The sequence below is a fragment of the Nycticebus coucang genome, chromosome X (genome assembly GCF_027406575.1).
Source record: "Nycticebus coucang isolate mNycCou1 chromosome X, mNycCou1.pri, whole genome shotgun sequence".
Lineage (NCBI taxonomy): Eukaryota > Metazoa > Chordata > Mammalia > Primates > Lorisidae > Nycticebus > Nycticebus coucang.
This window is the reverse complement of record NC_069804.1, coordinates 137,810,496-137,834,260: the sequence shown is the minus strand read 5'-3', so window position 1 is coordinate 137,834,260 and position 23,765 is coordinate 137,810,496. Positions and strand designations below refer to the sequence as shown.

At 39.9% G+C, this 23,765-nt stretch overlaps 1 pseudogene; it reads right to left on the bottom strand.

Annotated features, from left to right (window-relative positions):
* Positions 1-5,757: 5,757 nt before the first annotated feature.
* The window catches only part of LOC128577021 (plasmanylethanolamine desaturase-like), a 56,506-nt pseudogene continuing 38,498 nt past the window's right edge, over positions 5,758-23,765 (bottom strand).

The following is a 23,765-nucleotide window of genomic DNA, read 5'->3' as shown; positions in this document are numbered from 1 at the left end:
TTTGCTCTGTGACCTTTGTAGTTCACTTGTCTTCCTAAGCCCTCATTTCCACTTCTAAAACTGTGGCGTTTGCCCCACCCACCTGCCTGAGTTGTGAAAAGGTGTGAAGTAAATGTTTTGAAAGTAAGTTCTTCGTTCAAAACCTGTTTCCACTGAATTTCCCTGTCTGAGGGTTGAGGAGTCTCAAATATTTAGCGATAGAGAAGGTAAAACACAGCACAGCCTCCACATTAAAAAAAATGAAGATTAATACAAGTTCAGGCTAGGGGAAGCAGGAAGGAAGCTTGACCTCTGCACACACCCAGGGGACCTGGCAGACTAGAAAGCATAATGGGCCAGTCATGGTGACTCACGCCTGTAATCCTAGCACTCTGGGAGGCCGAGGCGGGTGAATGGCCTGAGCTCATGGGTTCGAGACCAGCCTGAGCAAAAGTGAGACCCATCTTTAAAAAATAGCCAGCATTGTGACGGGCACCTATAGTCCCAGCTACTAGGGAGCTAGTAGAGAATGGCTTGAGCTCAAGAGTTTGAGGTTGCTGTGAGCTATGACACGAGGCGAGGGCACTCTACCAAGGGCTACAAAGGGAGACTTTGTCTTAAAAAGAACAAAAAAGAAAGCAGAATGGCAGGTCAGGGTCAGAGGAACAAAAAGGAAAGGCTGATTTGAGAGTAAGCTGGCTCTTTTCTTATTAATCTCAGTCTTTTGCCTTTTCCTGACAGAAGAGCATCCTTAGAAGGGAGAAGGAATAGGAGTGGAAATCAGGGTGTCTTGTGTATAAGACTGGGAAAGAATGCAACATTCAGCACGCAGAGAGCTGCAGATACTCAGAGGAGCTCCCATTCTGAGACAGCACACACAGGGGAGATCACATCGCTCCTCGATGCCAGAATTTTCCTACCAAGAAAATAGTCATGGTGTTTGGCTGCTGTGGGAAAGACTAGAATTACTCAGAGGGGCGGCATGGAATTAGAGCAATGAGCTATGTTAAAAGTGTTTTGTCCTACTGAAAAATCACAGTACATCCAAACAGTGGTCTTAAGCTAAGAGGCTCAATATTCATCCCAGGAAAAAAATGCTTTTTGACTTACTGGCTATGTTCATCATAGTTTCATAATCAAAGCAAGAGAACAATAGTAATGTTAACCATTCATTTCATGCCTATAACATGACAGGAAGTATTCTAGATGCTTTATATGTATTCTTTCTTTCTTATTTTTCTTTTCTTTTTTTTTTTTTTTTTTGAGACAGAGTCTCACTTTCTTGTTCCTGGTAGAGTGTTCTGATGTCATAGCTCACAGCAACCTCAAACTCCTGGGCTCAAGCAATCCCCTTGCCTCAGCCTCCTGAGTAGTTGGGACTACGGACGCCCACCACAACACCAGTTTTTGTTTTTGTTTTTTTCTTTTTAGAGATGGTGTCTCAAATTTGCTCAGGCTGGTCTCAAACTCGTGAGTTCTAGCGATCCACCTGCCTCGGCCTCGGAATGCCAGGATTACAGGTGTGAGCCACTGCCCTCAGCCTATATGTATTCTTTCTAACACAACAATCTTGTGAGTTCAAGAACTATTATTATCCCCATTTGCTAGATGAGAAACGTGACCCTCAAGTGTAGTGACTTACCCCTTTGTCACGTAGCTAGTTACAAACCTTCCTAAAGGCTTTCCATCTAAAGACAACCACTCATCCTCCATTCTCATACCCTGTTTGCTTTCCCCTTATAGCCATGACCATGAAGTATCTGAAACTAATTGGTTTGTATATTTGTTTTCTTGTTGATTGTCTTTCTCCCATGTGAAAATGGAATGCCATGAGGGCAGAGATTTTGTTAGAATAGTTCCAGGCATAAAGTAGGTGTCTGTTGTTCACAGTTGTTGAATGAATGAGGAAGTGATGGAGGTGGAATTCAATTCCATATCCAAGCATCTTCAGAGCCTCTGTTCTTGCAACTACACCATCTTGTTACTTTCTCTCCATGTGTAGATGCTCCATTTAAAAATTGAAAGTAACAGCTCTCTGTTTCAACCTGTGTTCACTCTCTCCTCTGCAATGACAGGAAGAGCAAGTAATGGGCTAACACTCTTTCTTGACTTAATTTAATTAAAAGAACCCAAACCAAACAACACCCTGTTTCCCATAAGAAAAGTTCTTCCAAGAAGGAAACAGGAATATAACAAATGGAAAGGCAAAGAATTAACTATAAGCCCCAGTGTAGGAAAGTTGAGCTGGGCATAGTGGCTCATGCCTATAATACCAGCACCGTGGGAGGCTGAGGCGGTAGGATTGCTCGAGCTCAGGAGTTCCAGACTTGTCTGAGTGAGAGTGAGACCCCCAACTCATTAAAAAAAATGAAAAACATTGAGCTAAGAGTATGCTTTAAATGTCTTTCTACAAAAATAAGTGAGGTGATGGTTATGTTAATTAGCTTGATTTAAGCATTCCACATTGTATATCAAATCATCATATTGTACCCCAGAATTGTATACAGTTATGATTTAATAAAAATTAAGTAAAAAAAAATGAAAAATCCCAGCCGGGCTCCATGGCTAGGTCCTGTAATCCCAGCACTGTGGGAGGCTGAGGTGGGAGGATTGCTTGAGCTCAGGAGTTCGAGACTTGTCTGAGCAAGAGTGAGATCCCGACTACTAAAAAAATGAAAAACCCGGCCAGGAGCCACAGCAAGCCCCTGTAATCCTAGTGGCTTTGGGAGATTGAGGCAGTAGGATGCCCACAGCCCAAGTCTGAGGTTGCAGCTATGATGCCACTGTACTCTGCTCAGGGCATAGGATCAGATTCTGTCTCAACAACAAAAAAAGGTGGGGAGGGGAAAGAAAGTTGAACTGTTTGTGGATTTTATGTTATTATTATTGTTATTCATGTGGGGACAGGGGAGGGATTTGGTTTTCTTCCTTATCAGTAGGTGGCAGCAGTTTTCTTAGGCTGGAGATGATCATTAACAGTTGAAAGGGAATCTAGCAAGCCTCGTCCAGGTGCTGATAAAAAAAAGACTTCTTAAAGCCAAAGTTCATAAGTTCACTTTTCTGGAAGTATGGTTAACTAATTGAAATATAAATTGAAAAAACACCATCTGTTGAACATAATGTCAGAGCAAGAGAATTTCTAACAACTATAGCCATCAACTCTGGTAACCATTTTGAAGAGTCTCATATGACTTACATAATTATATCTTAATCATATACAGCAGAAATGTGATAGATCGGGCATTCACAGTCTGCTTATGTTGCTTCCATTCTCTACCCCACCTTGTATAAAATTGCTTAGCTGGTTCACCTCATGGGTGTGCCTAAGCTACAGCATTCTTCCCTGGTGTGATTTTTCTCTTTTTGTGGAGGGTACTCAGCAGATGCAGGGACAGGTATGCTTGGGTCAAAGCAGACTGGAACTGGGGTTGAATCCTCTGATGGCATACTCCTGCCAAAGCAGCCTTCCTCTCAGTTTCACCAGAGGTGGTCAATGGTTGCTCATTTACTTTGTCTCCTTCACTGCTTCAAAAGCACTTTGAGGGCCTGGCGCAGTGGCTCACGCCTGTAATTCTAGCACTCTGGGAGGCCTGAGCACTTTGAGGCCTGGTGGATGGCCTGAGCTTACTGGTTCAAGACCAGCCTGAGCAAGAGTGAGACCCCCGTCTGTAAAAATAGCTGGGCATTGTGACAGGCCCCCACAGTCCCAGCTACTCGGGAGGCTGAGACAAGAAAATGCTTAAGCCCAAGAGTTTGAGGTTGCTGTGAGCTGTGACACCACGACACTCTACCAAGGGCAGCAAAGTGAGACTCTGTCTCAAAAAACAAACAAACATGCATCTTAGAATGGGTATAGGTAAAACTTACTAAATGCAGAATATAAATGTCTACATACAATAACTAAGAAAATACCATGAAGGCTATATTAAACAGTTTGATGAAAATATTTCAGATTGTATATGAAACCAGCACATTGTACCCCTTGATTGCACTAATGTACACAGCTATGATTTAATAAAAAAATAAAAATAAAACAAAACAAACAAAAACAACAAAAAAGCACTTTGAGAAAATGGGACGTCTTGGTTCATTTTCCTATTCCTAGCACTTAGTGCAGCGTTTGAGACTTAATAGGCACTCAATAAATGTTTGTTCCTTGGATTGTTTTGTTTTCTGAGATAGAGTCTCACTCTGTTGCCCATGCTAGAGTGTCCTGGCATCAGCCTAGCTCACAGCAACCTCCAACTCCTGAGCTCAAGTGATCCTCCTGACTCAGCCTCCCAAGTACCTGGGACTACAGGTACCCACCATAAGGCCTGGCCAATTTTTCTATTTTTAGTAGAGATGGGGTTTCACTCTTGCTCAGGCCAGTCTCAAACTCCTGAGCTCAAGGGATTCTCCTGCCTCAGCCTCCCAGAGTGCTAGGATTATACACATGAGCCACTGCTCCCAGCCTTTGTTCCCTGGATTTTTTTTTTGCATTTATTTATGTTTATTTTCTCTTTCCCCAGGAGGAAAGTATTTCCACCAGGGTCCTTATTGGTCTGTTTTATGATGTACCCCAGTATTCAGGCCAGAGCCTGGCATACACTGGGTGCTAGTAAAACATTTGCTGAAGGAATTCACAAATAGAGATCAGCCATCATTACTTTATCATCGTGATTGACATGAAAGGCCACTCCTCACCAAATGGGGTCCCCTCCAAAAGTGTTTGGAGCAGATGTCAACATTATTTCACTCTCAGATGACAAAACCCCCATCCTGAGGCCAGGGTTGGGGGGAGCTGGGAATGTGGTGAGAGTGAGGCCCCACCCCTCAGGCTCCTTAACAACCCCAACCCTCCACCCCAGCCAACCAGGAACCATCATGAGGCAGCTAAGGTTAAGTAGACTCTTGCTGCTTTGTTATAAATATAGTATGTGAATCCAAAACATGACTTTAAAATATTACTCTGTATTACAGAAAAGATGTTAAGGCTTTCTATTATTTACATTAAATAAGCAAGCACCTTTACAAAACAAAAAACAAAAACAAAAAATCCCCATACTTCCTTCTGACACAACCTGGCCAGAGGGGACACTATGTTCCCTTCCAAATAACCAAGACTCTTTGCAGGGACTCTGCCCTGTGAAAAGACGAATTATCAGCTCTGGCTAGAATCACATGGGCAGATGAGGAGGGGGTTAGCAGAAAAGGGTGTTCCAGAACTGGGCAGGAGATTCCAGCCTCTTCTGGCTGGCTGCCATCAGACCCTTGGGCTTTGCTATCCTTGGGTGGATAGGCTGGGTTGGAGGTGGTAGCCAGAGCTATCTATACACCTAGACCTCCAGGATCAGTTTGCAGGGCCATGGCTGAACAATGCTCCAGGGACACATAGTATGCCTGGGGGCTTCCTGGACCACTGGGGACAGATAAGGAGAGACAGACAGAGGCAACTCAGGGCTGCTTAGCAGGGCACAGGGCAGAGTGCAGAGTGGGTGAGCCTCCTCTCTATAGGAGGGACTGTGGCAGGAAGGGGCTCCCTTTTGTGCAAAGTCAGGCTTGGCAGGCAGAGCAGCTTAGGTGGCTGGGGAGGGGCCAAGGAAAGAAAATGAAAAAAGGAAATGATAAATCAGTGGCTCAAGTATTCTGTGTCAGGAGGCGTGGGCTGGGGTTGCCTGGGCCCAGCCCAATGTCCTCTCCACCTGGACGGGCTGGCTCAAAAAGGCTGGAATTTGACAGATGGCTTCAGTCTGGGAGTTATGGAAGGCTGGCGACCAAGTGACAGGCTCAAAGAAGTTACTTGATCTTCTGGGCCAATTTCATGTCATCTGCCTGAAGCTTCTCTCCCACGAGGCCCTGGATGATGTCCTCCAGACATCTCCAGAAGCCTGTCTTCTCCAGAGGGTATTTGAGCCAGTGTGTGGTGATGCAGAAGTAGGTCTTGTGGGGCAACACGTGATGAATGCAGGGGTGTTTACGAGGCAGAATGACATGCCAGACTTGCAGGAGAGTGACCCAGGATGGCAGCCAGAAGTATGTGTGCAAAGGCTTGTGGATCTGGTTGGCAAAGATGCTGAAGATGATCAAGCAGAAGACGAAGCACTCCCAGGGGTACATTGCTGCAGGGTTTCATGGCTCTGGGTGCAGACGTTGTAGGCCATGTTTAGCAGTGGCAGCAGCATCACCAGACAGTTGTCCCCATTAGTCTTGATGAAGTTGTGCTGCCTAAGAGCCATGGAGTCGATGTGATGCTCCTGGAATGGTTGAATGAAAGCCTTCCCCACTGTAGGCAGCTTCACAGAGCCCCATGCATTGGCACCCAGCGCACCAGGCCAGACAAGAAGTTGGCAATAGGAGCCCCTGCAACAATGCCCAGTATGAGGAGGGGTGTAAGCTCCCAGCCAGTCAGCAGCAGAAGGTGGACCAAGTCGTGGGCAGTGAGGCTGAAGCACAGACCACACAGTACCACTCCTGGAAGCTGTGCGCCCCAGCGCTGGCAATACGCCACCTTGTCCTCCTTGAGCTCTGGCTGCTGGCCCGGCCCGTCTTCAGTCCCTGCCGTGGCCACTCACCCGGCCAGCCCAGTGCAATCTGCTGATGGTGGCAGAATCACGGAGAGATCACACCACCCTGTTCCTTGGATTTTTGACGATATTGTCCTAAAGCTTGCACAGCAATGAGAATCTTCTTGGACTTTATAAATCTGGTTGAGTGTTTCTGATTCAGGGCTATTACTTGTAGGACATAGCTAAATAAAATGCCTAAGTATACAATCCTATGTACAGATCTGTGTAAATATAAAGTTTCACTGGGGCAACTCTGTTCTCATTTGTTGACCCCCGAGAGCCTTGATGGACACATGGCTAGACTCACATTCTCTTCATCAGCATCCGCTGAGATCAACTTTATGCTAGACTCTAGCAATGTAAGATAGAAATAGAGTTTCTGCCTTCTAAGATCTAGGCTGCAAAATTTGTTCATGAAATCATGAGGAACAATACAACATATCCAACTTACCACAGACTCCAGGTGCTCAGTGAAAAAGGATGAACAGAGAAAAATTCAGATAACAGTAAAAACTTTAGCCAAGATGTTCTGGTAAAGGGTATAAGCAATCTGGTTATTTGAAACCCCCCAGAAAATTGAAAATTTTCTCTTTTATTGAAATGTTTGTTCTTATAGAAACGTAGCAAAGCTGTACTAGGTGCTGAATGTTCACCTCTCTTAAACATATTCAGTGCATAAATTAGCCCCAAAGAGACTAAAAACCTAATGGTTGATTTTTAAAAAGAAATTCTTTGCTGAATCAGTTACTTTTTCATGTGCTAATAATAGGTGCAAGAACATACCGTGAATAGTTTCATAAAGTGATTGTGATTTTAGTTTTCATAGTTAATTTTAGCCGAAGCTGACTAAAAAGAAGTGAAAAGCTTCAAGATCAAAACCATGGGTTTGATGAAAAGCAATTGTTTGATTATTTATACAAACTACTTATGCAAAAATGATAATTCTGAAAGCAAATGGAACTGTATTTTTTCGAGATAACAGTTATTCTCATTTTATTTTCTTTCAAAAATTCCAATATGGAATGTAGAAATTGGCAAATAGAAGACAGAAAGTAAGTGTAATGCCACTTAGGGATTAAAAAATAAAAATTGGGATAAAGGGCATCAAAATGATAATAAAATCAGATAAGCTCCATCAACTTTAAGTGAATACATATTCTACGAAAGGCAAATAATGACCTAGTGATTTTCATTGCTACTCTTAAATTATACTTGGTGGTGATTAATGTCCAATGCATTTGCTATTGTAAGGAATTGACTTTATGCCCTCCCGGCACCCCCACACTTTTGCCACCATTGTTACCCCAGGGTCTTATCCAAGACACACTGATTTCTCTATCAGCGCTCTTCAGTCCTAGATGATTTACTACATCTCCAGCTGCTATGGCCAATTTCTATAGTTTATGGCCCATTTCATAAAGTCTTGTAAATCAGCCCTTATTTCCTTTTAATTATGTTTCTGGGCAGAATATATGTGCCAGCATTGCTTCAGATTTATACATGAGGCCAAGGACCAGACAACCTTAACACGGGAGAATTGTTTTAAATCCTATTAAGGTCTTTTCTGTATTAAAATGTCTGAGGTTAAAAAAAATAAATAAAATGGCCGAGGTTAAGAATAGCTGAGGTAAGTCTGACAATCAACTGTGTTCCTTTTCATTTAAGGACTAACACAAGACTCATTTATTCTAAGAAGACCTCTCTCATCAGTCCCTCCTCCAAACACACCTACAACTCTCCCTTCACTCACAGTCCCCAATATCCATGAATATTGTTCTACTTTTATTTGTATTTCTTGGCATGTAAGTAGAAGTCTAACTTTAACGATCTGTTTTATATACTTGTATTCTGCATTTTAGCTCAGTGGTTAATAGCTCAAGGTCTGGAGTCAGACTGTCAGGGTTGGTGCTAGATCTGCTATGTGTTAATGATGTGATCGGGGCAATTTACTTAGCCTATTCATGTCACTTTGCTTATCTGCAAAGTGGAGATGATAATAATAGCACCATCCTCACAGGATTGTAAGGAACAGAAAAGTTAGAATATGTAAAGTATTAAGAATATACTTGGTCCATAGTGTCATAAAAATGTTAGCAATTTTATTATACTATTATACTGTTGGATGTTTCTCATTTCTGAATTCTGTTTTTGTGAGACAGAGTATCACTTTGTCACCCTGGGTAGAGTACTGTGGCATCACAGCTCACAGCAACCTCAAACTCTTGAGCTCAAGTGATCCTCTTACCTCAGCTTCCCAAGTAGCTGGGACTACAGGCGCCCATCACAATATCCCATTATTTTTAGAGATGGGGGTCTCACTCTTGCTCAGGCTGGTCTCAAACTCCTAAACTCAAGCCATCCATCTGCCTCAGCCTCTTATGCCCGGCCTGAGAAATCTTTCTTAAAGAAGACTAATTTTAGAATTCAGAGAGGCTTAAAAATTGAGTCCTGAGAAGCAATGATGGCAGTTGAAGGAAAAAAATATACTTTGACAGAGGTAGACATGTCAGTTGTCCTCTGATGTCAGGGAAGAATTAGCTTTAATTTATGTTGCCTTAGTGTATGGAGCTAAGACCAATAGATGAAAATTACAGGATGGAAAATTTGAGTTCAATATAAAGAAATGCTTCCTAACCACCTAGGCTGCCCAATAGTGGAAGGAATTGCTTTCTCATGTAGTTTGGTTGGGCCCAAAGACTGCCAGCTGTCATTCACACTGAATAAATGCAAAATGTCACTTCTGTGGTGGGGAGCTCTAAGTTGCTTTCAGAGCCAACACCCAGCTAAGATCAGCTGCAGAGCCACTCTGGAAGAGGTAAGAAGTGAGCTCATTCTGTCTTTCATTTTGCGTTAAGTGGAGGAAATAAGAAGGGCAGAGGTTGTTAGTGCCATAATACTTGTCCAAGTGGCATGCTACAAGAACTCAAAGGAGAAAGACTGTGATATTTATCGTGGGCCTAGATCATTCAAAGTTCTGGATCTTAAAAATCCCTTAAGGCAGTAGTCACCAAGTTTAGATTTCACAAATTAATAAAATCCACTCCACCCCACCAAATGATTGTACTGACATAGGGTTGACATCATTTTATCTAGCCAAGTAGGGATATTAAAAAACCAAAACTCAGCCGAGCTCGGTGGCTCAGAGAACCACCTGAGCCCAAGAGTTTCAGGTTGCTGTGCACTATGACACCACAGCACTCTACTGACGGCAACAAAGTGAGACTCCGTCTCAAAACAAACAAACAAAAAAAACAGAAAGAAAAACCAGAACTCACATACCTTTGGCTTACATTACCATTTTACGAAAGAATCAATACTACAAAAGAAGGAAATAGAATATAATTTCACAAAAAAACTGAATATGTTTAGGTTTATGAAAAACTCTCATGGTCCACATTCTTCTCATTTCATCTTTATCAAATAAAATTTTCAGCATGATTTACAAACAGGTGCTTGGGAAACATTATTTTGCCTTTACCGATATTCTCTAACTGTTCCATGTGAGATTCCTAACCTCTATCGCTTTAGGGCTCATTCTAACTCTATTTTAGCAATAATTCCCCAAAGTAACATTTGATTCCACAGATTCCACAGAACACAAAGTGTAAGAAATACCTCCACTGGTACATAGGTCTCAACTTCATTTAGTCTTTGCTGAGGTTTGACATCATCTATAGGAATCTTATGAACACTTAACATTTAGTCAGTAAGCCTATGCTGTGATGTTTTCCAACTACCCTTAAAGACCCAGAGAATAATGTGGTGTAATGTTCCTATTTAAAAATGCTGAAACAGGGCTGGGTGCGGTGGCTCATGCCTATACGCCTAGCACTCTGGGAGGCTGACCCAGGTGGATTGCTTGAGTTCAGGAGTTCAAAACCAGCCTGAGCAAAAGTGAGACCCCTTCTCTAAAACTAGCAGGGCATTGTGCAGGTGCCTATAGTCCCAGCTATTTGGGAGGCTGAGGCAAGAGGACTACTTGAGCCCAAGAGTTTGAGGTTGCTGTGAGCTATGACTCCACAGCACTCTACCTAGGGCAACAGAGTGAGACTCTGTCTAAATAAATAAATAATAAATTAAAATGCTAAAAGACTAAGAATTATAGATACTATTAATAAAATAATTTAACCCATAGAGAATAGGGACTTAAGGTCCTTGATGTCTCCTAGAAGCCCTTTGAACCTGCCTGGCATAATGGATGAGGTCAAATATCATTTTTCTCCTAAGAATAATGTATTGAGGAAGGTCCTAGGTAAAAATATTCTAAATATCTACCCTGACAAGAGAAGGACTCCTATCATTTTTTAACCTTTAATTACATTTCAGAAACATTAATATACAATTGCTTTTAAGGTGAAATTTTTCTACATGTGAAATCACTTTTCTTAAGCAATCTGCTAATGGAATCACAGAACATTTTCTAGAAAGGAAAAAAAGAGTAATCTTTTGACTACACAGCATAGACAGTAAATTACCAATTGGATTAATGATTTCTATACTATACTGTTTTACTTTCAAATATTTGAGTTGTTATTTAAAAACCACATTATTCAGAAGCTCTTATGATGCATTGATAGCCCCAGTTTTGAGTGTAAGCAATGTAGGGTATTATACCCTAATGAAAATTCCATGCATTAGTAGGCTTCCTAATGAAAATTCCATGCATTAGTAGGCTTCCTAATGGGCATTTTTTTCAAAGTTTATCCACATGTTGCGAATTCCTAAAAGTCAACAAATATCTCCAGAACATTACAAAGCTGGGCTAATCCTGCTGAATCATTGCTTGGGGTACTGAGAACATCCTCAGACAGACCAATCCAACTCTGATTAATTAACAAGTTCTATTTATGACCTATAATTTGAGACTCCTCCAGGAATATTCCCCCTCCATATATCACTTCTCTCCTTTTCTGCCACTACCATCACCACCACCTTATTCAAGTCTGTCACTTGCACTATTGCAAGGGCCACTTAACTGGTCTCTCCAATTCCATTCTTGTCCCCACAAAATCTCCACTCACAGTGATCTTAAAACTTAAATCAAGCCAGGCGTTGTGGTGGGCATCTGCAGTCCCAGCTACTCAGGAAGCTGAGTCAAGGGCATCCCTTGAGCCCAAGAATTTGAGTCATTAGATTTAAGACAGAGTGAGACTCCATCTCAAAAGTCAGATCCTATTACTTACATAAAATTCTTCTTTTTTTTAATTTATTTATTTTTATTGTTAAATCATAGCTGTGTACATTAGTACAATCAAGGGGTACAATGTGCACATTTCATATACAATCTGAAATATTCTCATCAAACTGTTCAACATAGCCTTCATGGCATTTTCTTAGTCTGGAACATATTCTTCTTAGCAAAATTCTTCTTCTTAAATGTCTTCCCATTACACATAAATAAAATACAAACTCCCAACTATTGCCAGCTAGATCTTGCCTGATCTGGCCCCCTGCCTACCTGTACATTCATGCATTCCTTCAATCATTCAATGAATAGTTAAGTGAGGCTGAGTGAGGTGGCTCACACCCGTAATCCTAGCACTCTGAGATGCCAAGGCGGGTGGATTGCCTGAGCTCACAGGTTTGAGATCAGACTGAGGCAGAGCGAGATGCCATCTCTAAAAATATCCAGGCGTTGTCGTGGGCGCCTGTAGTCCCAGCTACTCAGGGGACTGAGGCAAGAGAATCACTTGAGCCCAAGAGTTTGAGGTTGTTATGAGCTATAATGCCACAGCATTCTACCCAGCATGACAAAGTGAGACTGTCTCTAAATAAATAAATAAAATAGTTAAGTGCTAAGCATGTGCAAGGTGAATGAAACAACTAAAAATCTCTGCCCTGATGGATTTGACAATCTTGTTGGCAATGAACAGGACACAAAGGTAAAATATATAGTAGGCTGTATAGTAGGTCAGATAGAGTAAGTGCTATAGAGAAAAATATGGAAGGAAAGAGGAATAGGGGAGGCAGTTAGAATCAGTCAAGGTTTTGACAGGGAAGAGATGAAACACTCGTATAGGATAATTTGAGAAATATTTTCTAAAGGGACTATTTACAAGGTGTAGGCAGGATACAGGTAAACCATAAAGGATACAGTACAGCAAGATTCAGTTACCTTCTCTAGGACATGGAGGGTCAAGAGGAGGGAGAGGTCACCACGATGAGGAGAGATTGAGGATTATATGGAGAAGCCTTCTAACAATGTGACCTTAGACCAAAGGATTCAGCCAACCCTACATGACCCTGCAGGGGGGGAGTTGGATGACTAAATACTCTTTCTTTCCTCCCTCCCACAGATCTCTCCCTGGTCTTTTTTTTTTTTTTTTTTTTTTTTTTTTTGAGACAGGGTCTCATTCTGTCACCCTGGGTAGAGTATTGTGACATCACAGCTCACAGCAACTTCAAACTCTTGGGCTTAAGCAATTCTCTTGCCTCAGCCTCCCAAGTAGCTGGGACTACAGGTGCCCACCACAACACCCAGCTATTTTTTTTGTTGCAGTTGTTGTTGTTTAGCAGGCCCGGGCCAGGTTCGAACCCGCCAGCCCCAGTGTATGTGGCCAGCGCCCTAACCACTGAGCTACGGACACCAAGCCTCCCTGGTCTTTCTTGTTGGCCAAACACAACAGGAAGCCAGAAGGGCTAGGGATCCTATTTACGTAGCTCAACTGATCAGCACTGGAGAGAAGAACAGAGAACAAGATAAAGAAGAGTGGAGAATCTGGAAGGCAAAAAGAAGGTATCAGTATAAGGTTGTGATTTTAAATTGGGTGGTCAGGGAAGGCCTCACTGAAAGCTGTCATCTCACATCAGTGTACCTCTCATTCTTTTGTCTAGCCACACTGGCTTCCTTTTATATATCAGACTTTGCTATGTTCCCTCCTGTCTGGGCTCAGGGCCTTTGCATATGCTGGTACCCCTATCTGAAATGTTTCTTTCTTCCCTTCCTCCTTAATCAATTTACTTAACCAAGTTATAGAGTTAATTGCTTAAGTAACTCCTATTCCATACATGGAAGCTCTGGTGTCCTTTCTTCAGGGAAGCCTGAAGACTGTTCAGATGTTCCTGTTCTGTGCCCCCTCTTCTATACTTCTCCTGCATAATATTAATATTTACCACAGCCTGTCATTCTATACTTATTTGACTAATGAGTATTTATGCTGCTCAGTCGACCTTATGGTACAAAAGGACAGGGAATATGTCTGTGTTCCCCTTCATTATATTCATAGTGTCTGGAACACAGTATGTAGTGAATAAATATTTAATGATCGAGTGATTAAAGATTAGTAAATAGGAAAAAGTCACATCGAGAGATCCCTTATCCTGAACTTCTCATTACTTCATATCTGTTGTCTTTCTCTTGACTGTGTATCCTTTGGTTATCAGAGTTCTAAATCCTCCATGAAAACTCTTCGGACTTGTCTAGTCTACACTAATCTCTTCTTTTTCTGGACTCTAATTGAGGTTATGTTGAGAATCTCACACTTTAGTACCAAGAACTGATAGTGTAAGATCTGTATACATCACAATAAAAATAGGAGAAAATATATGTACACAATGGTACACATATTGCAAAAACACAATTTAAAAAAAAAAGAGGCATAGTAACACATTAGACTTCTTGGCTACGGAGATAGAGGATGGAAATTGGGCTAAAAATAAATAAACAAACAAATAAATAAATAAATATGATGTCTAATTATGATGATATACCATGAACCAAGGAATATAATTATCTCAGTGATATGTACCTGAGAGAAAAATACATTGAACACACACACACATACATATCAAAGGCCACTAGGACTGGGGCTGGGGTATGTATATACTCGCTAGAAATTCTAATGCCACCTTCTCACCCCACATCTACTCTTGGTTGCCCAATACAACTTTAGAGCAATGTGGCTTCTTTTCTCTGCCCATAGTAACCACTTTAGAAATTTGTAAATGAGATGGACTAGTCAGGCTAAAAGATAGTCCACTTTCTTCTTGCCCAGCAGAATTCAACATAATAGAACATGGCATCTGCCCTTTCCATTGCAGCATTATCTGTGCCTCCTTAGATTATGCCCCCTTACCCCAGCACATCTATTTATAGTCAAGTCAAGATCTTTCTACTAGAAGTTGTGTTTGTGTCAGTCACACACTTTTGGTTGTGTGCTTGTTTCTGGTTTCTGCTTTCACAAACCCTTTTTATAGGGCAAAGCCAAATGGCTTAGTTATCTAGGTCCTTTTCATTGCTGTTGCCTTGCCCCTCCCTGTTTTCTCTTCCTGTATTCTTCTTGGAGTCTACCTATTGGATTGAATTTTCATTTTTCCACCTTTCTCTGCTCCTGATACCTATGACTTCCCGGCACTAATCTACTTACTGGACTTCTGACTCTGAACACTCTGTGCCTTATATTGCCTTTTTAACCTGACTCCAGCTGCCTTAGTTGGTTCTGACTTAATTGCTTTGCTCTAACCTTTGATTTCTGGATCCCCACCATTACCCCAATTCTGGAATGCCCACACCAGTCTTCACCTTGCCCCTGAGCCCCAGGTCCTTCCCCAGAACTGCCTCTTTTGCCAATTCCCTTTCTTCTGTTTCAGGCTCACCTCAGCTCTCCTGATCCTAGCTCCCACTTTTGTATCCATGACCCACTGCCATGTATAATCCTCAAAAATGACATTCTAGAAGATCTCCCTCCTCCTCCACACACTAGCAACAACAACCAAGGACAGAAGTTTAGATTTTGAAACAATGTCAGTAAAAAAAAAGTAGTACCCTTCTATGAGCTGTTGTGAAGAGGACGCAGGAGGTGGCCTTTTAGCCTAGATGAACAATATTGCTACTCACCAAATGGGAAATAATCACAATAATTACTAACAAGGGGTTTTTATGAGTGCTTAGTGTGCAGGGGGCAGAAGCCCTTGCTATCACGTGGGAGCCAGAGAGAACAAGGGATTGGGCTGAAAAAGAAGGCTTTAAAGGGTCATGCCACACTTACAATTCCCATTCTGAGCTTGGTCAAGGAGAAAGAAAGCTGTATTGATTTTCATAAAGTAAATTACATTTTTTCCATTGTAGGGGCAATGAGGTGGGGGGACCGGGTGGTGAATAAAAGGGAAATCAATTAGTTAGGAATTTTAGAGAGTTAGTAGAATATGTCAATTTGAAGTCCTCCAGATTGCATGTTCTTTTTTCCATGATATGAAAGATTTATACAGTTCCAGAACTCACATTAGCATTAATGAGGATTTCACATGTAAATTCTAAGCAAATCTAAAGAACTGTTAATGCCTTACACCTGGATGGTGCTCTGAGCCGTCCTTTTTTTCCCCTTTAGCTTTATATAATGCAATGGATATTAAAAAGCACAAATTTGGAAATTGCCCATCCAAATGACACAAGTTAAAACAAAGACAAGGTGTTTACAAGAACTTCCTTGGTTCTAAGACAGAAGTGGCACTAACACCAGCCTTGTTATTAGCTGCTGTTCAGTGAGAAGGTGTTATGTAAATCCAAGGTAAAGTCTTGTCATTTCCTATTATTATCACTGTATGTTGTTGAATTTGTTAAATTATACTGATTATTGGTCTGATGTTTTGGAGGACATTATGGCAGTTATCTGCTTCTGGAGATGAAAGAGAAAGGTTGTCAGCTGCCTGTCTTACTTCTTAGTCCATGTGGAGAAAGAATGATCTATTTTAATATGAGTCCATCAAAAATGTTTTTTTACTTCCTTGGGAATGAAGAGTAGTGGAAAATATGAATCATGGGTAAAAGTCATAAGAAGACAGATTTCAGATCAATATAAGGAAAAGTTTTTAAAACATTAGATCTGGGGTGGCACCTGTGGCTCAGTGAGTGGGGCATCGGCCCCATATACCAAGGTTGGCAGGTTCAAGTCCAGCCCTGGCCAAACTGCAACAAAAAATAGCCAGGCATTGTGGCAGGTACCTGTAGTCCCTGCTACTCGGTAGGCTGAGGCAAGAGAATCACCTAAGCCCAGGAGTTGGAGGTTGCTGTGAGCTGTGACGCTACAGCACTCTACTGAGGTCAATAAAGTGAGACTCTGTGTCTAAAAAAAAAAAAAAAAAAAAAAGATCTGCCTCTAAATAGACCAGGATCCTTTGGTAGGAATCCTGGAGATTCTGTATGAGCTAATCATGATAACTTGCAGGGTCCCATTTAGCACTGAAGGGGTTTTGTTGTACAACATTTCAAAGGATTTGTCTGAAGGGACAAAATCACCTTTTTTACAAAATTTTAGGAGGTGATAAAAATAAAATGTCAAGAACCTCAGAATCATGATGTCCCTTTCACTTTAAAATGTATTCTATTTTAAAATAATTACAGGTTCACAGAAAATTTCAAAAAACAAAAGTACCAGAGAAATGTCATGTCCTCTTCACCCAATTTTCCCCAATGGTTACATCTTCCAAAATTATAGGATAATATCATAACCAGGTAATTGACACAACAGTTGTTTTTATTACAAAATAGCATCCTTCTCTTGAAGAATCTAAGGTTTCCAGAGAGTATTTTCTTCATTTTTTATGTATATATAATTAATATATAGTCGCATGAATGGTAACTACTTCAGAATTCAGCATGTGGGTAAAAGAAATGCGCTTGCCAACCAATATGCTCTGTTTTTCTACCAATGTCATTTTATTCCGACCCCGTAACAATCCATGTAGAATGAAGTTTAATGACTTGGTCATGATCACAAGACTAGTATGAAAGGTTGCAGAGCAAGAATTCAAACCCAGCTCTGACTGAACACTCCAGTTTTTTGGAAGCCACTTCTGCTGATTTATGAATAACATGATGGTTAATAGCTTCCTTTAGACAAATCCTAGGTGTTAAGCTGGAGGTGGGAAACACCTCCCCCAAATTGATACAACTAGTGGTAAGAGTTTAAATCAATCCCAGACCTTGAGAAAACACTTTTAAAAATTCCCTTTGTTTATTAGAAAATATAAGGTTTGCCAGATGCAGAAGTGGTCTTGTTATATACAGTGGTGGCTTATATTGGGTGTTGCCTATTTGTTGGAAGAATGATATTAAAAGTATTTTTAAAACTTTAATTTTGAAATATTATAATTATAGCTTCACGTGCAGTTATAAGAAATAATATAGTAAGATCTTGTGTACACTTTACTCAATTTCCCCTGAAGATGCCTTATAAAACTATAGTACAATAGAACTACATGTATAATACTATAGTATAATATACAGTATAACCAGAAAATTAACACTGATACAACCCAATGATCTTATTTGAATTTCACTAGTTTGAATTTCACTAATTTGCACTCATTTCTGTGTATTTATGTGTTATTAGTTCTATGTAATTTTATAACATGCATAGATTTTGTGAACACCACCAAAATCAAGCTATAGAATAGTTCCATCACCACGGGGATCTTGTTGCTACCCTTTCATTGTCACATCCTGTGTTTCCCCTTGCCTAACTCCTGGCAACCACTAATCTGTCTTCCATTTCTATAACTTGTTACTTCAAGAATGTTATATCAATTGAACCATACATTACATCCATCATCTTTTCAGATTGGCTTTTTCACTCAGCACAATTCCTTAGAGATTCACCCAAGTTGTGTATAAGTATTCGTTCCTTTTATTGGTGAGGAACATGCCGTGATATGGATATACCACACTCTGTTTCAACATTCACCTATTTAAGGATATCTAGGCTGTTTCCCATTTTTGGTTATTACAAATAAAGCTGCTATAAACATTCATGTTCAGGTTTCTATGTGAATATAAGTCTTCCCTTCTCTGGGATAAATCCCAGGAGTGCATATAATTAGTCACACGGTAGTTGCATATTTAATTTTGTAAGACTTCATCATATGTCGGTCACTATGAAAGTTGTGTTGTTTTTTTAAATTTTTTTTTTATTAAATCATAGCTGTGTACATTAATGTGATCATGGGGCACCATACACTAGTTTTATAGACCGTTTGACACATTTTCATCACACTGGTTAACATAGCCTTCCTGGCATTTTCTTAGTTATTGTGTTAAGACATTTATATTCTACAATTACTAAGTTTCACATGTATCGTTGTAAGATGTACCCATGTACCCTTCTAATCCCACCAATCACCCTCCCTTCACCCATTCTCCCCCCTCCCTCCCCTCCCTCCATTCCCTCTCCTCCATCCCCATATTCTTAGGTTATAACTGGGTTATGGCTTTCATATGAAAGCTATAAATTAGTTTCATAGTAGGGCTGAGTACATTGGATACTTTTTCTTCCATTCTTGAGATACTTTACTAAGAAGAATATGTTCCAGCCCCATCCATGTGAACATGAAAAAGGTAAAGTCTCCATCTTTCTTTAAGGCTGTATAATATTCCATGGTGTACATATACCAAAATTTATTAATCCATTTGTGCATCAATGGGCACTTGGGCTTTTTCCATGACTTAGCAATTATGAATTGGGTTGCAATAAACATTCTGGTACAAATATCTTTGTTATAATGTGATTTTTGATTTTCTGGGTATATTCCTAGTAGAGGAATTATAGGATTCAATGGCAGATCTATTTTTAGATCTCTAAGCATTCTCCAAACATCTTTCCAAAAAGAGTGTATTAATTTGCATTCCCACCAGCAGTGTAGAAGTGTTCCCTTTTCTCCACATCCACGCCAACATATCTGGTGTTGGGATTTTGTGATATGGGCTAATCTTACTGGAGTTAGATGATATCTCAAAGTAGTTTTGATTTGCATTTCTCTGATGATTAAGGATGATGAGCATTTTTTCATGTGTCTGTAGGCCGTGCACCTGTCTTCTTCAGAGAAGTTTCTCTTCAAGTTCCTTGCCCAGCCTGCAATGGGATCACTTGTTCTTTTCTTGCTTATACATTTGAGTTCTCTGTGGATTCTGGTTATTAAACCTTGTCAGAGACATAACCTGCAAATATCTTCTCCCATTCTGAGGGCTGTTTGCTTGCTTTACTTACTGTGTTCTTGGCTGATCAGAAGCTTTTCAGTTTGATCAAGTCCCAGTAGTGTATTTTTGAAGCTGCTTCAATTGCCCCGGGGGGTCCTCCTCATAAAATACTCGCCCAGACCGATTTCTTCAAGGGTTTTCCCTGCACGCTCTTCTAGTATTTTTATAGTTTCATGTCTTAAGTTTAAATCTTTAATTCAGTGAGAGTCCAGCTTAGTTAATGGTGAAAGGTGTGGGTCCATTTTCAGTCTTCTACAGGTTGCCAGCCAGTTCACCCAGCACCATTTGTTAAATATGGAATCTTTTCCCCACTGAATGTTTTTAATTTGCTTGTCAAAGATCAAATAATGGTAAGTAGCTGGGTTCATCTCTTGGTTCTCTATTCTGTTCCAGACATCTACCACTCCGTTTTTGTGTCAGTACCATGCTGTTTTGATCACTATTGATTTATAGTATAGTCTGAGGTCCAGTAGCGTGATTCCTCCTGCTTTGTTTTTATTTCTGAGTAATGTCTTGCCTATTTGAGTTTTTTTCTGGTTCCATATAAAACGAAGTATTGTTTTTTCAAGATCTTTAAAGTATGACAGTAGAGCTTTAATAGGGATTGTATTAAAATTGTATATTGCTTTGGGTAGTATGGACATTTTAACAATGTTGATTCTTCCCAGCCATGAGCATGGTATGTTTTTCCATTTGCTAACAACTTCAGCTATTTCTTTTCTTAGAGTTTCATAGTTCTCTTTATAGAGATCTTTCACGTCCTTTGTTAGATAAACTCCCAAGTATTTCATCTTCTTTGGCACTACTGTGAATGGAATAGAGTCCTTAACTGTTTTTTCAGCTTGACTATTGTTGGTATATATAAAGGCTACTGATTTATGAATGTTGATTTTGTAACCTGAGACGCTGCTGTATTTATTGATCATTTCTAAGAGTTTTGTAGTAGAATCCCTGGTGTTTTCCAGATACACAATCATATCATCTGCAAAGAGTGAAAGTTTGATCCCTTCTGACCCTATATGGATACCCTTGATCGCCTTTTCTTCCCTAATTGTGATGGCTAAAACTTCCATTACAATGTTAAAGAGCAGTGGAGACAAAGGGCAGCCTTGTCTGGTTCCTGATCTGAGTGGAAATGATTTCAATTAACTCCATTAAATATGATATTGGCTGTGGGTTTGCTGTAGATGCCCTCTATTAGTTAAAGAAATGTCCCTTCTATACCAATTTTCTTAAGTATTCTGATCATGAAGGGATGCTGGATATTATCAAAAGCTTTTTCTGCATCAAATGAGAGAATCATATGGTCTTTGTTTTTTAATTTGTTTATGTGCTGAATTATACTTATAGATTTACGTATATTGAATCAGCCTTGAGACCCTGGGATAAAACCACTTGGTCATGATGTATAATTTGTTTGATGTGTTGCTGGATTCTGTTTGTTAGGATCTGGTTGAATATTTTTGCATCTATATTCATTAGTGATATTGGTCTATAATTTTCTTTTCTTGTTGGATCTTTTCCTGGTTTGGGGATCAGGGTGATGTTTGCTTCATAGAATGTGTTGGGTAGTCTTCCTTCTTTTTCTATATTTTGGAACAGGTTGAGTAATATAGGTACTAGTTCCTCTTTAAAGGTTTGGTAGAATTCTGACATGATGCCATCTGGTCTCGGGCTTTTCTTTTTAGGGAGATTTTGTATGGTTGATGCTATTTCAGAACTTGATATAGGCCTGTTCAACATTTTCACTGATTCTGGCTACGTCTTGGAAGGTGACGTGCTTCTAAGTATTGGTCAATTTCCTTCAGATTTTCATATTTCTGAGAATAAAGTTTCTTGTAATATTCATTAAGGAGTTTTTGGAATTTCTGAGGAGTCTGTTGTTATTTCATCTTTGTCGTTTCTGATTCATGAGATTAGAGATTTTACCCTTTTTGTTCCTGGTTAGGTTAGCCAAAGGTTTATCTATTTTATTGACTTTTTCAAAAAACCAACTTTTTGATTTATTGATCTGTTATATAATTCTTTTGTTTTCAATACCATTTAATTCTGCTCTAATTTTTGTTATTTCTTTTCTTCTACTGGGTTTGGGGTTGGAATGTTCTTCCTTTTCTAGTTGCTTGAGATGTCCCATTAAGTTGTTACTTTCTCTCTTTCCGTTCTCTTGAGGAAGGCTTGCAGTGCTATAAATTTCCCTCTTAGGACTGCCTTTGTGGTATCCCAGAGGTTCTGATAATTTGTGTCTTTATTGTCATTTTGTTCCAAAAATTTTGCAATTTCCTTCTTAATCTCATCTATGACACAGCCATCTTTCAACATAAAGTTATTTAACTTCCATGTTTTTGTATGAGTATGCAGATTCCTGTTGTTTACTGAGTTCAATGTTTATTCCATGGTGGTCCCAGAAGATGCAAAGAATAATTTCTATTCCTTTAAATTTACTGATGTTAGACTTGTGACCTAAGATGAGATTGATTTTGGAGTATGTTCCGTGGGCTGATGAGAAGTATGTGTATTCAGTTTTGTTGGGATGAAATGTTCTGTAGATGTCTGCTAAATCCAAATGTTAGATGGTTATTTCTTTGCTCAGCTTCTTATTGGAGGATCTATCCAGCACTGCCAAAGGAGTGTTGAAATCTCCGACTATTATGGAGCTGCAGGAAATCAAGTTGCTCATGTCTGTTAGAGTTTCCCTTATAAATTGAGGCGCATTCGGGTTGGGTGCATAAATATTAACAATTGAAATCTCATCAAATTGAGTATTACCCTTAACAAATATGAAGTAACCATTCTTATCCTTCCTTACTTTTCTTGGTTTAAAGCCTATTGTGTCTGCAAATAGAATTGCAACACCTGCTTTTTTCTGATTACCATCCTGAAATATGGATGACCATCCTTTCACCCTGAGTCTATATTTATCTTTTAAGGTAAGATGTGACTCTTTTATGCACCAGATATCTGGCCTGAGTTTTTGTATCCATTCAGCTAACCTGTGCCTCTTTAGAGGACAGTTTAAGCCATTCACATTAATGGAGAATATTGATAAGTCTGGTAAAATTTTGGATATTGAGTTTTTTGAAAGTCCAGTGGACATTTAAATGCTTTCACCACTGTGACAGTTAGAGTTTGATCAAAAGTTTCTGAGTGAGTTTACTTTTGTGGTAGAGGATTGGGCTGGTCATTATGGAGGATAGGTCTGAGAATATCCTGAAGAGCTGGTTTGGTTATGGCAAATTTCTTCAACATATGAATGTCATTAAAGTATTTAATTTCTGCATCATAAATGAAACTCAGTTTAGCTGGATACAGGATCCAGGGTTGAAATTTATTTTGTTTTAGGAGATTAAAAGTTGATGACCACCCTCTTCTGGCTTGAAAAGTTTCAACAGAGAGATCTGCAGTCATTCTAATATTCTTCCCTTTGTAGGTAATGGATTTCTTACATCTGGCTGCTTTCAAAATTTTCTCCTTCATATTAACTTTAGTGAAGTTAATTATGATATGCCTAGGAGATGTCATATTCAGATTGAGTTGTCCTGGGGTTCTGAAACTGTCTGCTATCTGAATTTAAGAATCCCTCAGCCTGTCTGGAAAATTCTCTTTCATAATTTCATGGAGAAGGGCCTCTGTGCCTTGCGAGTCACCGTCATCACTTTCAGGGATTCCTATGTGGTGGATATTAGCCTACTTTGAATTATCCTAGAGTTCTCTGAGAGAATGATCCGTTTTTGCTCTCCATTTCTCTTCCTCTTTGAGAGTTTGGGAGTGTTCAAAGGCTTTGTCTTCAATGTCAGAAATCCTTTCTTCTGCTTGTTCCACTCTGTTACTGAGGGATTCTACTGTATTTTTCAGATCTTTGAGGGCTGCAAATTCTTGCTTCAGTGTATCAAAATCTTTGGTGGTTTTGTCTTTAAATTCGTTAAATTCTTGAGACAAGTTTTGAATTTCTCCTTGAATTTCTAATTCCGATTTTTGAATTGCTCCTCAAATTTCTAATTCCAAATTTTCCCCCATTCTATTAATCTTGTTTGCAGTCCAAATTCTGAATTCGATTTCTGACATCTCAGCCAGCTGTTTATGAATGAGGTCTTCAGTTACATCTGCCATATCTTTTCTTGGGAGGGGTTGATCTATTCTGGTTATTCATGTTACCAGAGTTTTTCCACTGATTCTGCCCCATGATTATTTTACACCATTTGACTTTTCCCCTGGAGCTTTGTCGAGGACCCATACAGTGCTACAGCCTGAGAAACTGGGAGCCTGCTTGG